This window comes from Melospiza melodia, chromosome 11 (assembly GCF_035770615.1).
Source record: "Melospiza melodia melodia isolate bMelMel2 chromosome 11, bMelMel2.pri, whole genome shotgun sequence".
NCBI lineage: Eukaryota > Metazoa > Chordata > Aves > Passeriformes > Passerellidae > Melospiza > Melospiza melodia.
In genome coordinates this window covers 9319897-9335035 of record NC_086204.1, presented here as the reverse complement: position 1 = coordinate 9335035, position 15139 = coordinate 9319897, and the positions used below count along the sequence as shown (strand labels likewise).

Below are 15139 nucleotides of genomic sequence, written 5' to 3'. Positions count from 1 at the left end.
ATTTTTCTAGAGCTGTATTTTGCGCTTGTATTGCACATCATAAAAATAATAAATTTGGGGCGGCCTCACAGATAGCACCAGTGTTGTGTCCCAGTTGCGACTGAATGCAATAATTGCTGGGCACTGGAAAGGAGTAAGAAACAGATTTCCTATGTAGAGCAGCATGGGGAAAGTATTAATTAGAAGTTATTAGGAACCTAATCAGAAGGTCATTTAGGAAAGGTCAGGTGAAACCATTTCAAAGAGGAAATGGAATATGAATGCCTCTCTGCTTGTCCCTTCCATCATTAAGCACTCATTAGGAGACATGATTAAGGGAGGTGTTGGAAATCCTGCCATGAGCTCCTCAGTCTGTGCAGCAGCTGGCTAAAGATCCTTCTGCCGTAGATTGAGCCATCTAATGAGGTGGTCTGATAAAGATTTCAAGCAGAAGGAATTGTGTTCTTCAAAAATCCTCAGAGATTGAGTTTTCCTCTGTGTTGGAATTTTTTTTTTTTTTTTTGTGAAGAGAGAAAATTATGAATTCCTATACAAACCCATTTGTCCCTGAAGGAAATTAGCTTTGTAAAGGGCAGGGGTCAGGAAACTGGAATTCTCTATTCAAGATTCACTAGTAAGAGAATCTGTTCAAGGTATTTCATTATAACTTTGGCAAGAATGAGGGAGAAAATATACCTTGTTCTCATTCTTGAGGAAATCTTGCAAAGATTTGCTGCAACAGCAAACCAGAGCTCTGAAGCAGCATCAGGGAGATCTGAATCTTTCCTGTGAGCTGTTGAGAGGTCTTAAGGTGGGGAGATGGAGGTCTGATAACACAGCTCCTACGAGGGCTCCTGTTGCAGGAGGCTGTGGATGGAAGTGGAAATCTCTGCTTATCTCCTCACTGATCCATTAAATCCTTCACTGGTTCACAGATCATCTTTGAGGGTAACTTCAAAAAGTTCCTGTGGTTTGTAGGAGTCAATGGCTTTGATTCCCCAGTGCATCAGAGGTTTGGGGTTTATTGCAAGTGAGGCAGAAGCCAGCTGCTATGGGATCCTGCAGGGGAAATGTCCCTGGAAGTCACTCCAGTGACATTTCTGGCTCTGGCTGTAGGAAACACAACCAAGGAAGAAAGGATGCACTTTGGACTCCTTCCTCAAGAAATCCTCTAAAAAAAGATGTCCTCTGTGGCCTGGATTTTAAAACAAACTTCAGCCTACCTGGCTGATAGGGACACCTGGTTCCCATTTGGCAAACCTGGGGAAGGGATCACTCCATAAATGCCACATCACTGATGGCTCCAGTCACAAATCTGACACCTCCTCAGAGCTGGGGCTGCCTTTGCTCTCCAAACTGTCCCTGCACCAAATCACAGGTTTGCATCAGCTCCTCCAGCCCCATGGTGGAGATGCAATAAGGTTAGTTCTCCTGGGAGTTACTGATTTCTGCACAAGGCATGTAAATGTTTAGAAGGAAAGAGTAATCCTAAGAAGGGAAATGTGTGCTGCTGTCCTGTCCAGGTGCAAGGGATGTTTTTAACCAAATTATTTTTATTTTCTTTTTTGCTACATTAAACAATCCAAAGCAGTTCAGACTGGCTTCTACTTGGTACCATGCACTTGTTCAGATACAAAATTGAAGGAAACTAAAAAACAACCATCTAAGCTATCTGCTCAAAATAAAGTATCTTTTTGTAAAATTGAAAGGTTTTCAAACCACCTTATTATAAAAATATCATAAGTAACTGACATAAATTAAATTTAAATTAAAAGTTTTAGGAGATGAAAAAAGTTATTTTGCATTTCTTCCCATTTTCCTCCAACCAGGATAAAAATACCTGTGCATTCAGCTCAATACACTCATCAATACAAACCTATGGAAAAAAGGTATTCAAGGAGCAGACATTCTCCTGGCACCTAACTTCATTCTCAGCTTAGTCATAATTTATGAAGAAAAGAGCTTTCACTGTCTCCCAAATGCAGCAGCCACTTCAGTGCGCATCATTTTGTCTGAAACAGTGAAATTACTCAGTCTCAAATGCACCACTGAAACAGCCATTTCTGCTAAACATTTGCAACAATTATTTTTTGAATGGCATTTAGAGATAAACCAAAAAAATATAAAAGTCCCAAATCAATATAAAGATTTTTAGAAAGCCTCAGTCTTTGGTTAAGAGTTTTCAATTGCTGGCAGCAGCAAACTTTTTTTTTTCTGGAGAAGCACCTTTGTCCTTCTCACAATTACCTTAAGAGCTGTATCCCATCTTCCTCTCCAAATGATATTCATATTTCCAGATTCTTCCTCAGAGCTGTTTGCAGAACAAGAATTCCACTTGACTAAGATTCTCAGAATTTAAAACATGGGTTTGCTCTGTTCTAAAAGAAAACATTATACTTCATAAAGGCAACACATTTAAATGAAGACAATTTGTTTTGCTCCAAGCAGATATTTTTTTAACTTTATATTTGGTATTATAACATCAGATATATCCTATACAATATTATACTATATATATATATAAAATATATAGGAAATATATAATATTGGTATTATAAGCTAAAAAAACATTATACTGTTTGTAACATGTTTTAACATGGAATAATGAAGGTTTGCAGGCCCTTTTCCTATTTTTTTTTTTTTTTTGAAACACATTTCTAAGAATAAATCTCTGCTTTTAATTAAGGATTTTGATTTAATTTGAGCCTCACAGAAATAGCTGTGATGCATTTCCTACCTGGCTCAGTGAGGAACTCTTGCCACGGTGGGGTTGGTGCAGGGAAGTGTCCACTTTAGGGTGTCCTGTACAGACACTGCCAAATTGGGCTGATTTCCAGATTTCCTGAGGGAAATTTAGGTGTACCGTTAAAAAATATCCCATTCTCTGGTGCCTAAACTCTGTCTGAATTCAGATATCCTGCAGGAATTCCCAGGTATGGGATCCCTGAAAGGATTTTCACTGACAGCAAGGCACAGAACCAGCCTGACAAGTTTCATGAGGACAAGTCACTGTTAGTTCTTCCCAGTGATTCTTAAATATTCTGCACATATTGCTGTGTGAATGTCAAAGCAAAGTGCAACAAGAAAAATGTTTGTCTATTCCACACAATGCTGTTATTACATTGATTTTTTTTCCCCAATTTCCTCTGTTATGGAAATCACTTAAAGTCCTTCATGTTTCAAACATCACACTCCACGCTCCTCTGAGTGACAAGTCCACCTCCCTCACAACATTCCCTGTTTGACTTAGTACAAAAGCATAACCAGCACCAAGATATTGAGAGTGGGAATGGCTTTTCAGTAAGATATCTTAATGCATTTAAAGCATTTTTAATGGTTTGTTTAGCTGAATTTATCAATATTTATGTATAAACTAGAAAATTTAAAAATATCTATACCTACCCTTTCAAAATCCATTTGGATTCTTTGACTGTTATTGAGGGAGCATCAGGCACTGATGTGCATACACTTATATTTACTGTGCTCCATCACCACTGCATTCAAGTGTGCAACACTTGTTATTTATTTGCAAACCTTGTGCAAACTAAGTCCAGAATAAAGGACTGTATGAATCAGTTTGGTTTTAAACAAAAGCACCAGGTTGAGCCCTTACCCAACAACACAGGGAAATAAAATACATGTTCTGTGCAATAACACACTCAACTTTTCCCCTTATACATGAGAAGGGAATTATGAAAAGTTACACATTAGGAATAAAGCAACAACCTTTTTTTTTTTCAAGTGATGATTAAGCATCCTCCTTCTTCCAGGAACTGCTCATGGGAATATCCCAAAGATCCCAGTTCTCCCAGGGCCATACACCAATCTTACTGCAGCAGTAACCTGGGTGTCCTCCTTCAGGTCCATCTAAAGCTGGCCATGCAAGGAGTGCCAGCAGGAAATCCATCCAGCTTAATTATTTTATTGCCTTGGCTTTTCTTAAGCCATTGGAACTTCGCTAGTATCACTTTTTCTGCCTCTCGGGACAAAATCTTTACACCAAGAGAAGATAAGGATAAGATCCATCCTTGAAACATTATAAATACTTGTAGATTCTACCATAAATCAGGAAAACCTTTCCTTCCTTCACTAACTTAAAAAAAAATAAAGATTTATAATGGTCCACTAAAGAGCGTGTGAACAGAGTCTATAAAGGTAGAGCTTCTCACAGCAGATTTCAAATGTTTACTTCTTTATCCACAACAACCTGGCGATAGGGGATGCTATGTTTCCATGGACATTTTAGTCCCAGGCTCACATTGTCTACTTCCACTCTTCTGAGACAATGTTCTTGGGTTTTTTTCCCATTAAAATACCTACTTCTACCTAGCACACTTCCATCTCTCCATATAGCTTTCTTCACATGCCTGCCTAGCCCTTCTCCAGAAATATAAGCTGCTTTTTCATTTGGCTGCTGTACTGCACTTTGGGAATGTTCTCCATTCTGCCTAAAATGTCCTGGATTTTTGCAAAGTGTTCTGTTATGCCACGAGGATGAGTTTTGGTACCACAGCACGGTCCCAGAGGAATGAGAGGAGCCTTGGAACAGGTTGGCTGTGTGGTCTCGTCGTGTCTGCCACAGAGCAGAATCCATTTACTGGGTACAAGATGTACCCAATTGAACCAGGGATGATTTGTTCCACAAGACAAGTCCTGTCAGTGAAGATCATTTTCAGCTATCAGGCCAACACCTGCAATCCAAATAGTGATTAGGCACTCCAAAGAGGATGGCTCATCACTTACACCCTTGGAGTTAGAAGCAAATTAAGCAGGGTGGTTTTAAAAAGGTCCAGTTTTCCACTGCTTGGGAGGAGAATTTCCCTCTATTTCAGGACAATGAGTGCACTCCATGACCACTCATCTTAATTATGAGAGGCACTCATTGCTTCAAAACCCAAGAATCTTATTTCTCCACAGAAAACACGGCAAGTATTCTATTAGCTTCAGGAGCTATAATCCTGTCATTAATGTTTTTTTTTATCTACAGAGTTTAGGCTGCTTTATTTTATTACACATAAACCAACACATCACAGGTTTGACAGTGGTTGTATTGAGCAGACAGACACACATCTTCTTTTAGACAGATTAATGAGAGGTTTTATGAAGGAGAGAGCTCATTTAGGAATGATGTCTGAGGCTGCATTGCAAAGTCTTGTCTGCACGAGTACATTAAAGGTGATAAAATATTTAGAACTACTTTAATGAATCTATTCTTATCTCTAAAAGAAAAAGAGAGGGGGGCAACTCATGCAGTTAGTGCTTAATGGAAGAGGTTTATGTGCTGATGTGTACTGTTTTGTTAACCTACCTCTAGTTAATTCATTATCTATTACTGAAAAGGCCTCTCACAAGACATGGTAAGAGATTTTCTCCTGTAAGCCAGGCCCAATAATTAAGAGTGGGCTGCCCTGGGTTGACAGTACCACCAGTATCAACCATGCTTCCCTGTGTCATCTACTACGTACTCAAGATCTTACAAGTGCAGCCTTTTGTCTGCCCTTGTTTTACAGAAAAAAAGAAAAAAATTAAGTGGGAAAACTACAGATAAAGTAGTGAAAAACACTGTGCAAAAGCTGCAGATAATATAAGAGAGCACACTGACTTAAGTAAAAGGGTTTTTCATTAGCTTGGTAAAAAATATGAGGGTTTTTTCATTAGCTTCAGTGGCAGGGCTTTTATGCTAAAGCAGATTTTACTGGAAGAACTTCTGCCAAATTCACTTCTATTTTAACTGAGAAATACTGGAAAAGCAGTTCCTTTTCCTCTCATTTGGCTCATTCTTGTCCAACAATGTGTTTTCTGGTGTTTAAAAGTAATACTTTTAAAAATTTACATTATATTTATTCCCGATTTCTATTAATTTTCACCAATGAAGCATGGTACACTGGATTTTCCATCCAAATATTGCTGGAGTCTCTTTCATGAAGAGACCCACTGGCTTCTTTTCTATGTGACAGAAATGTCCTAATGGCAATGAAAAATGTATTTTTTTCCCATTAGGGCAAAGCATGCAGTATCATTAAAGCAAGGACTGAGAGTTAAATGATCAGGGTCATCGAGCAGCTGTGGGCAGATAATTTAGAGCAGTCTTCCCCAAGCCATTGAATCAGACAGCCAATTTAGATTTCACATATGCAACATCCATGAAAATCAGGTCAGTCATCTGCAGTGCCCCTATCCCAGTTTATCACACATGCCTTGTGAGATAATGCTAATCTCTGTGACAGTGTTTCTCCCTATCTAAGATGAAAAATGTTTTGGGTCTTTCACAAAGGTATCTAATAAAGGTTAACTAATTAATTTAATGCACAACTATTACTAAGTAATTAAACCTCTTAAAGATCCACAGATGAAAGCTGCTAATGAAACTCTGTCCTTAAGAAGCAGGTGCTAAGAAATGTGCAGTAGTTGGAAGCAGTTCTAATGAGGTCCCAACATACATCCCTCACTTCTCACTGGCTATAATAACCCATTTGGATTGGAAAAAGAATGGCAACAGGTTTTTCTTCTTTCATGATTACAAGAAAAAAGGGTGAAAATATACTTACTGCTCCTCCTGTTGCTGCAAATTGTGACACTGAAGGGCTGACAACTGCATTTCTGTGTGAAAGAAGACATTAAAGGTTTAGAAAGATTAGAGAAGAAGCTGATTTAGAGTGTAACATTATTCTCTGACCTACTACATATAATGAGTAATGTGTTCTAAAATTGGAGAGCATGTCCAGACAGGATGTGGAAAGGTTATGTCTGAATGATGCAGCATTATTAATTGCTGACTATTCAAGGCAGGTTCCAACAGAAAGACACTTCCTGTATCTTTTAGGATTTTTGTCTCCTACTTCCTACAAATATGCAGTTATAGAGAAAAATGTATTCTTCCACTTTGCTGAAGAGTCATGGAACTTTACCTAACTAGTGACTTAAAAAAAAAATAGCTAAAACTAGCTGCTGTCATAAAAATTCTGGGCTTTGCAAGTTTAAAATTCAAAGTTGAATACTTTAGTCCCCCTTTTACATGCAGTATTCCTCATTTAGCAAGCAGAGACCTTATCTGTGCCCTACAGATGAGTTTGGCCTCAAGCAGGCTATGCTCATGAGTTATCACTGTAATCATGTCTAATTGTCTTACAAGTGCCTACAAAACTGAAGAATATCCAGGTTAAATCACATCAAAGATAATGACCTTGACCAGAACTTCAGAAGTACACCTCACACTGGAAAGCCTTTGATTCTTTCAGGCTGAAGGAGACTCCAGTTCCCTTTTTTCCCAGTTGAACTGGCTTTGCTGAGCCCACGCAGCAGAGAAGCGATAGCTCACTTCCATTATCAAACAAGAACTTGAAAAAGGACAGAAAGGTTTGGAAAACAAATGCAAAACTTGCAGCAGCCTCTTAGAAGCACTTTTTGAACACTAACCAGTGCCTAACATCACAGCATATTAAACACCCTCTCTCCTCCCTATTTCCTCTAATACCAGATACTAGCAAGAGCAGCACTTTAGAAATTTTGTGCACTCTCTCTTTTCACTTTGAAATCAAGCCCAAAACTTTCTGTCAAACCAGCTCATTAGTATAAAAAGACTCTCCACAGCTAAAGCTGTGTGATATACTTAGCACATCATGAGGGCACAGTGTTAATTGTTTATAGCAGTGGAGATGATTTTGCTGTTTCCTTTCCTGATCACCACTTCCACAAAAAATTTCACGATGACTACTGCATTATGTAAAACTGTGTTCAATAAAGCCTTTTTAAACATTTTTTTTTTCTCCTAATGTGCATTGGACATAGTTAATGTGAAATCTGCAAACTAGCGTCACATCCCTAGTTATGTTTCCATATAAGTGATTCAAACATCATATATAATTAGAAACTACAGAAGTGAAAGAATTTTGTTCTTCCTGATTGAGGTAGGTCAGCTCTGTCCCAGCTGAGCCATCTTAACACTTCTGAGATGCAAATAATATTTGAGGATCCTTCCATGAGAAGTGTTATAACATAAGGATTTTTCCCCATACTGGATCATGCAGTATTTAGTTATTATTTCTGTAATTATATAATGCAGTATTGGAAACCATCAATGAGACACTCAAGGGAAAATATGCCATTGCTTCATGATCCTTTAGCTGACATGGTGGATGGGGTGCTCTGGTAATTAACTGTGTGATTTTGTTTTAAAAGACAGATGAATGGAAACAGTACCCTGAAAAAAACACCCATAGGAAGAAAAGCAGCTGAGAAGGAAACACCACAAAGTAGCAGCTTACATCTACAAGTCAAAGGTATCACTGAGACTGCAGCATCCAAACAGGCAAGAGCTTCAGAGCCTGCAATCCTCTTCAAATCCCAGCAAGCAAGAGACTGAAGTACTTCTGTACATTAGAGCAGAGAGAGCTTTTAAAAGTGAACATAGAAGTGTGTAATGCAGAGAAGGGCCTGGTAGCCCGGGGAAGCACAGAGGATAAATTACAGCAGCAAGATGACTTTGTTATTTAGTAATATAATTTGGTACACAGGAGTATCTGAGTTAGGCTCAGATTTTCTTTCTCTCTCTGAACTGAGGCTGGGGTGAATGTGTAGCCATGTAGCATCATTCATGTCCGGAAGCAGAGACAATGTGAACAGACATAAAACACAGTAAAAGAATCCTGTCAACAGTTCATGGTCTGAGCTTCCAAGGCATGAATGAACCCCCTTTGTTTCCAGATAGGGACTTTGTTTGCATTATAAATATTCCAATGCACAAAGCAGAAAGGGTTCAGCACTTGGAACATCAGAGCCAAGGGTTTGCACAAGATGAGCCACTGTCATAAATCCCCCCCATACAAATTTCAGACAAAACAGTGAGGAGAGGAGCTGAACAGAAAGCCCAGGGAGGTGAAGCCTCAGGCAGCACTGGCACTCCTGGTGGAGATGCCCAGCTGCCCCACTGAGCAGGGAGTGTTTCACAGGCACTGCTGCCTCCAGGACAGGCACTTCATCTCCCACCCGAGCAGCAAAGCTGCAGCAGGGAGAGCACCCCAGTCCCCCCAGCATGAGCAGCTCTGACAGGGAGGGATGAAAAACTGAGCACCACCAAAGGGAGGGAGCTGGAAACAGGGAATGGCTGAAAGCTGAGAAAGGAGCCCCATGCACAACTGCCCTTGCCTCAGACCAAGCTCCAGCACTGCCACCAGCTGGTTTTATACAGGGCAATGCTGATATTCGTTTTTTATTAAGACATAGCACACTTAGAAGAAATTAAAATCAATATAGAACAAGGAGTGACAATTTGCCTGTCCCCAAACATTAAAGCAAAACCCAAAATCTTTGACCACAAAAGGAACTGTGAGGCCCATTTTGAAAATATGGGTATTAGTGTTGGATGTTCGTCAGTAATGACTCTGTCCATGATTAATGGGACAGGTTCCTAACCCCTACTAACACCGTCAGAGATACAAACAGAACTACACCAGTGTGGGAAGGGATCTACTGAGTGGAGATCAGAGTTTAAAGTGGTGATGCCATCAAAACCTGCTCTGTGCTCCTGATGGGCCAAGCCTAGCACTGACAGCCCCCTGCTGCAGGGATGTGATCACTGCCCTCAAATCATATTTAGTCAGGTTAACACCAAATACAGTGTGAGAATTCCACAAGTGCTGTGTCCTTCAGCATCCAAACACTGGTTAATTGTCACATCTGACAACCCTGAGATGAAAGTGCTGGTTTCACGCAATCACAACTGCATCTTTGAATTGCTTTAAAAACAAACAACAAAAACCCCACCCAAAACACAAAAAGCCCTTAGGGGGGGAAAAACCAAACCAAATCAAAACCCGCAACCCAAACAAACAAATACCCAAACTCACAAAACAAACAAACCAACACCCCAAACAGCTCCAGAAAGAAACTGGTCAGATACAAAAGAAAACTGATGTTAATAGTAAAAATTCTTTGATAAGGGAGTACCCCAATGTAGAAATTGCTACTTTCATTCTGGAGTGCAAGAAAACATTAGATTGGCTGTTAATGAATATTGGGGTTTTAGACCCACATAACTGTCCAGTTGTGCACTTGCAGACTGTTACAAAACCTCACATGAAATAAAACAAGTGCAGTTTCTTTGGATCCTTCACAATCCACTGCGAATTATTCATTCTGTGCCACAAAATTAAAGATTGAAAAAAACATGAGATCCATGTAAAAGGAAACTTATCAGTATTAAACAATGAGAACCTTAATTTTCATATCTTTATATAAAGAATGTTTTAAAGTGGTGATAGAAAACCCAAAGTCCATAAATCTGGATGCAGAACAATAAATCTAGCAATGATCTACAGATAATTGAAAAAAATTCTCATCAGTTTCAACACACTGTAAATCAGGCTTGAGTATATTTGTGGATAATAAACTCCTTTATATGTATTTCCACAGATATGCATCTTTTTAATCGGTATTTTAATACATTCAGAAGATGAAAGAGGTGGGAAATGCTACTTTGTGGATTCATTTTCTCTCTCTTGCTAATCAGTTCTCAGTGATCTGACTGTGAAAATATCACCTTATTTTTCACCAATGAGGTTTTATCTCTGAATACAGCATCACAGATCTGGAATGGATTCAGTTAGGGAAAACTAAATAAATCACCAGTTCTGAATGCAAAAGAAATCTCAGACATGCCAGGTCCTGGTAAAGACCCCCAGCCTTAGCAGGAATGGAGGATTCTTTTGCCTTCCACAAATTCTTTCATTAATTAAACACCCAACCTTAATAGGTCACACAACTCTAGAGATTATTTTTTTCAAGCCTGCTGCCTGTTTTACATTCAAAGAACATAGAAAATAGCATTTTTGCTTATGAGTTCACAAAGCTCCTGGCATAATGGGAATATAAAAGCAGAATGTGTGCTCTTCCCCGGAGCACTGGGGTTTGCATAACGTGTTTTACATGCTAAGCAATTCTGACAAAGTGATATTTTTAATCTCCCCACAAAACACAGGCGGGTGTTCCCAGCTGCCCCATGAGCAGCCTTTCTCTGAACAGTTCCAGTAGCATTATTGGAATTCTACATGCATAGGTGGCTGTAATTCAGATCAGCTGATCAGAGTCTGTTTTTCTAGGTATGAAATCCTCCCAGTAAAATATAATAAAAAAAATTCCTACATTAAAAGCCTGAAAGATTAGGTCCAGCTAGCCAATAAAACTCTAATTGAGAAAGATCCCAGAGAGAAAGACAAAGGATAGCATGAAAATCTGCATCTTGGTTTTAATGTAGAAATTCAGCTCTACTTTGATTAGGCATTCAGACAGCTCTGATGGCCTTCTGACATTTCTAAACTAACAGCAAAAACAATAAAGATGGGAGCAACATGATTGTATCTTAAAGCATAGCTTCCTAAAACCCACCTCATGCAGTTTTTTTTTGGTTTGTTGTTTTAGCTTGGGGTTTTGTTTTGTTTCATGCTGTAAGAAATATTTTATGAATAGAATTGATTTCTTTAGAAACTTGCCACTAATGGCATTTTAATCACATTTATAATATAAAACAAGGCTAATTAAAGATGGCAAAAAATTGATTTTTACCAGTGCTATCTTTATACAGCAATTGATAACTGCAACTTCCCTAATATGTAATTTTAATTTACTGCTGTCCATTTTATCAAGCATAGTTGATTAACGGGAAAAATGAATGGATTTCTAAATTTAGGTCTCAGTTGGCAATAATTTTGTGAGATGTGATTTCCATTGCAATTTCTGCTGTGTACAATAAAGCTGCTACCAGTGGGAAGGTAAACTACATGCAGGCTCACAATTTGGAAGACACTTAAATCTTTGCATTGTGCCAAATTTATTTTGTAACTTTATTAGTAGCAGGCAGTGTAATTCTGCCTGTGTCACTGCATCCAACACAACCAAACCCACAGTCTCAGCACAGCATTTTCTAAGAATGCTTTCTCTTCAAATACTCACTATGGACTTGATCTCATCTGGTTTGGAAAAAGGGAGGACTTTCCAGCAGTCCATTTGAAATTGGAGGAGCGTGGAAATCAGGCATCAGCAGGAAAATCAAGTGGTTTTGGATTTGCTCTGTGCACAGTGAGATGAAGCAGCACATCTGCTCTGTTCAAAACAAAGCAAGGCAGAGCTCCAGCCCATCAGCACACACAGCAGCCTTGCTGTAACAGGGGCTGCTGTTGGAGAAGCAATTTATTTCTAAGGACACATGTGAGTTTGCATTGCACAGATAGCAGGATTTAATAGCAACTGTATCTCCTCACAGGTAATTGAACATAATTCTGTCATTTTTATCAACAGGGGTGTAATGCTGTCATGTTCCAGTTCCAAGGAATATACCATTAAGTTATGATTACCAAATAGTCTACATCAAGTTAATTAGACCTAATAGCTGAGTTAAGTGATAGCACTTAGTATTTATGGCATTGTGCACTTACACTCGAATTCTGCAGGCTCCTAATTTGCCTGCAAATGCTTTGTTTGGGATACTCTGGGATTTTCTACTTGGCTGCTAAGAGGTGAAGCATAGTTTCCTCAGTTACTTGAGTTTTAAGGAAGCTTTTTGCCCTCCCTCACATGGCCTGCAGTTGTTAAAGGACAGGGTCTGTCAAATGACAGCATTTGCCATTTCAGAGCTCTTTAACCACTCTCCAGTTAATCCATCACTTTCCAAGGGATCATATGAGGCTCTCCAGCCAGACATTCCCAGCAGCACAGCTTAAATACCCCTGTAGGAAATCAGGTTTTTCTCCATAGCACAAAGGACACAGAATGAAAGCAGCAACTCTGCTTTAGCATTTGTCACCTCTAAGGACTTAAGCCAATGCTGTGGCTGGACATGGATTAGGAAAGTCATCCTCAGAACCCAGGCAGAATTCTGAAGAAATGTAATAAAGAAATGTAGCTAATCAAGGCTGGTACTGCCTGTTCTCTAGGCAGAATTATTATTTTTTTTAAAAGGCAAGAAAAGAAAGCTCAATACAATAAGAGGACACAGAAATGGAGAATGGGTGAGGCTGGAAGAACCCCCTGCTCACACAGGGCCACCTGGAGCAGGTTTCATTTTCGATCTCATGTGCTCTACAGAAGATAAAGCACCAACCCTGTAAGCCTCTACCCTTGTAAGCCTGCTGAAGGCTTTGGGATCTCTGCAGCAGACTTCACCTAAGCTCATCTCACCCAACTGTTTCCTGAATGAGATAATTTTGTAACTCAGGCCAACGCTAGAAGTAATTCTGAGAACATGCTAAAAGCAAACCCATACACTGCTTTACCAGGATGAGCAAGAAGCAGTTAATTGCACAGCTCCCAAATGTCATCCTTCTGGTATTTTAGCTTGTTTTGTAAGAGTGTTGGTTTTTTCTAACTGACAAGAGGTGAAGGGTCAGGCTTTGTCATGCTTCATATACTCACCAAAGAATAAAATATTTAAGTATAAACATATTTCTGATCATCACTTAGGGGGCTACAGAAGATGTGTCTAAAGCATTACTGGCTGCTCTGAGGGGGGAGTAAATCCCCCCTAAAATCAGAAGCTCTGGGGACCTGAAATTCAGCATTAAAACCTTTTGCCCCTAACAGCATCCAGGGTCTGACCTAAGGACAGTGTTACGCAGTTAGGCCTGAGAACTTGCATACTGTGGATGCCAAAGCCTCAGAGAGGCAGCAGCCAAAGGCTCAGGTGTTGTAGGAAACCCCTCCTAACATCTCACTGCCAAAACATGAAATGGTTTCCTGCAAACTACTGAGAGGTAAACTGGATTTTTTTGTTCTAAGTGGACAGCAACATTTTGCATTTATCATATAGCCATAGGGTTATGAAAAATAAGTGTCTTCATTTACATTGTGCATATTCCCACAGGCCTGTGTAAGGAAAAATCCTAAGGATAATGAGACCATTCAAAAATTCCATTTCCTTGCAGATATTCTCTATTTCCAAGGGTAGGTTCTTATCTCACATGCTGTCTCAGAAATTCTCATCTGCATATCTGTGAAATACCCAAGTCAGAGCCATACATATACAACAATTAAGCAAGGTAAAGACAAAATTAAATATTTAAGTCTCAATAAATAACCAGATGTATTTAGAACATGCACCTAAACGTTCTTGTCATGTGGTCTCCAAAAACTGCAATGAACAGAACCAGAACAAAACCTGGAATGCCAGATGGATTTAATCTGGAAAAGTGAGGATTTCTGCCTTTGAACTTTGATGCAGTCTCCCAATTATACCTAACAGACATCTACTTTTACAGCATAAAAAGTTACCTCAGAGTGATGTGTCTGTGGAAATTTCTGACATAAGGTACTCATTTAGGACAGCAAATGTTCCTAAAACCTGTAAAGTAAAAGGAAACTCTGTTTAAAGGTTTAGATTTAAACTCAGAAATAAAGCTCACTATACAAATTACTAGGAAATTTGTTTTTTAAATAAGTGAGGATTTAATGTTTAAAAAATACGTTATGTTTATATCAAAATACTTTTGGCATGGCTCTCTGAATTTCAACAGTGATGAACATACATCAAAACAGAAATCCACATCCTTCTTAACAGCTTGCTACTCACCCACTTGGTGCTGCAGATGGTACCAGAATGTTTTCCTAAATATCTAAGCTTCTCTAAACCAGAAGAGATGAAACAGCCTTTCTTCACCAGGAATCAACCTAAGTTTAGCTTTCAATTGTGACCTTTTGTATTTTCAACAACTGAGGAATAGGGAAAACTTGTGTTTCATCTCTGTGCCTTTTCATCTCCATTTTCCATTTGAAGTATAAAGGCAATTTCCAGTCAGTGTGGGATGCTGATGGCTCATTACATCTCCAGGCTAGGAAATGCTGCAGCTCCAGCTGCACAGCACTGTGTGGGTCTGCTGGTTCCCAAATTAATGGGAAGATTTTTGATGTGGAATCCTGTAATGTTGACTTTGCTGTTCACTGAGTGAAAGCTGTGCTGTTGTCTCTAGTGCGGTACTCACTCAGACTATCACAGAAATTGCGTCAGAAAAGAACTTTAAGATCATTGAGGCCAATAATCATCCCAGCACTGCCCTGTTCCCCACCACACCACGGCCCTCAGAGCCACAGCTGCACCTCTTCCATCCAAACTCCTCCAGGATGGGGAGCCCAGCACATCCCTGGGCTCCAGGGCTGACAGCCCTTCTGGGGCTCC

The 15139-nt window shown here is 39.4% G+C and overlaps 1 long non-coding RNA gene across 1 annotated transcript; it reads right to left on the bottom strand.

Moving 5' to 3' along the window:
• Positions 1-764: 764 nt before the first annotated feature.
• Positions 765-6581, bottom strand: LOC134422769 (uncharacterized). The gene is made up of 4 exons (XR_010028928.1): positions 6528-6581; positions 2717-2821; positions 2227-2357; positions 765-846 (listed from the first exon to the last, which is right to left on the bottom strand). It is a non-coding gene; the product is annotated as an uncharacterized LOC134422769 (long non-coding RNA).
• Positions 6582-15139: the final 8558 nt, after the last annotated feature.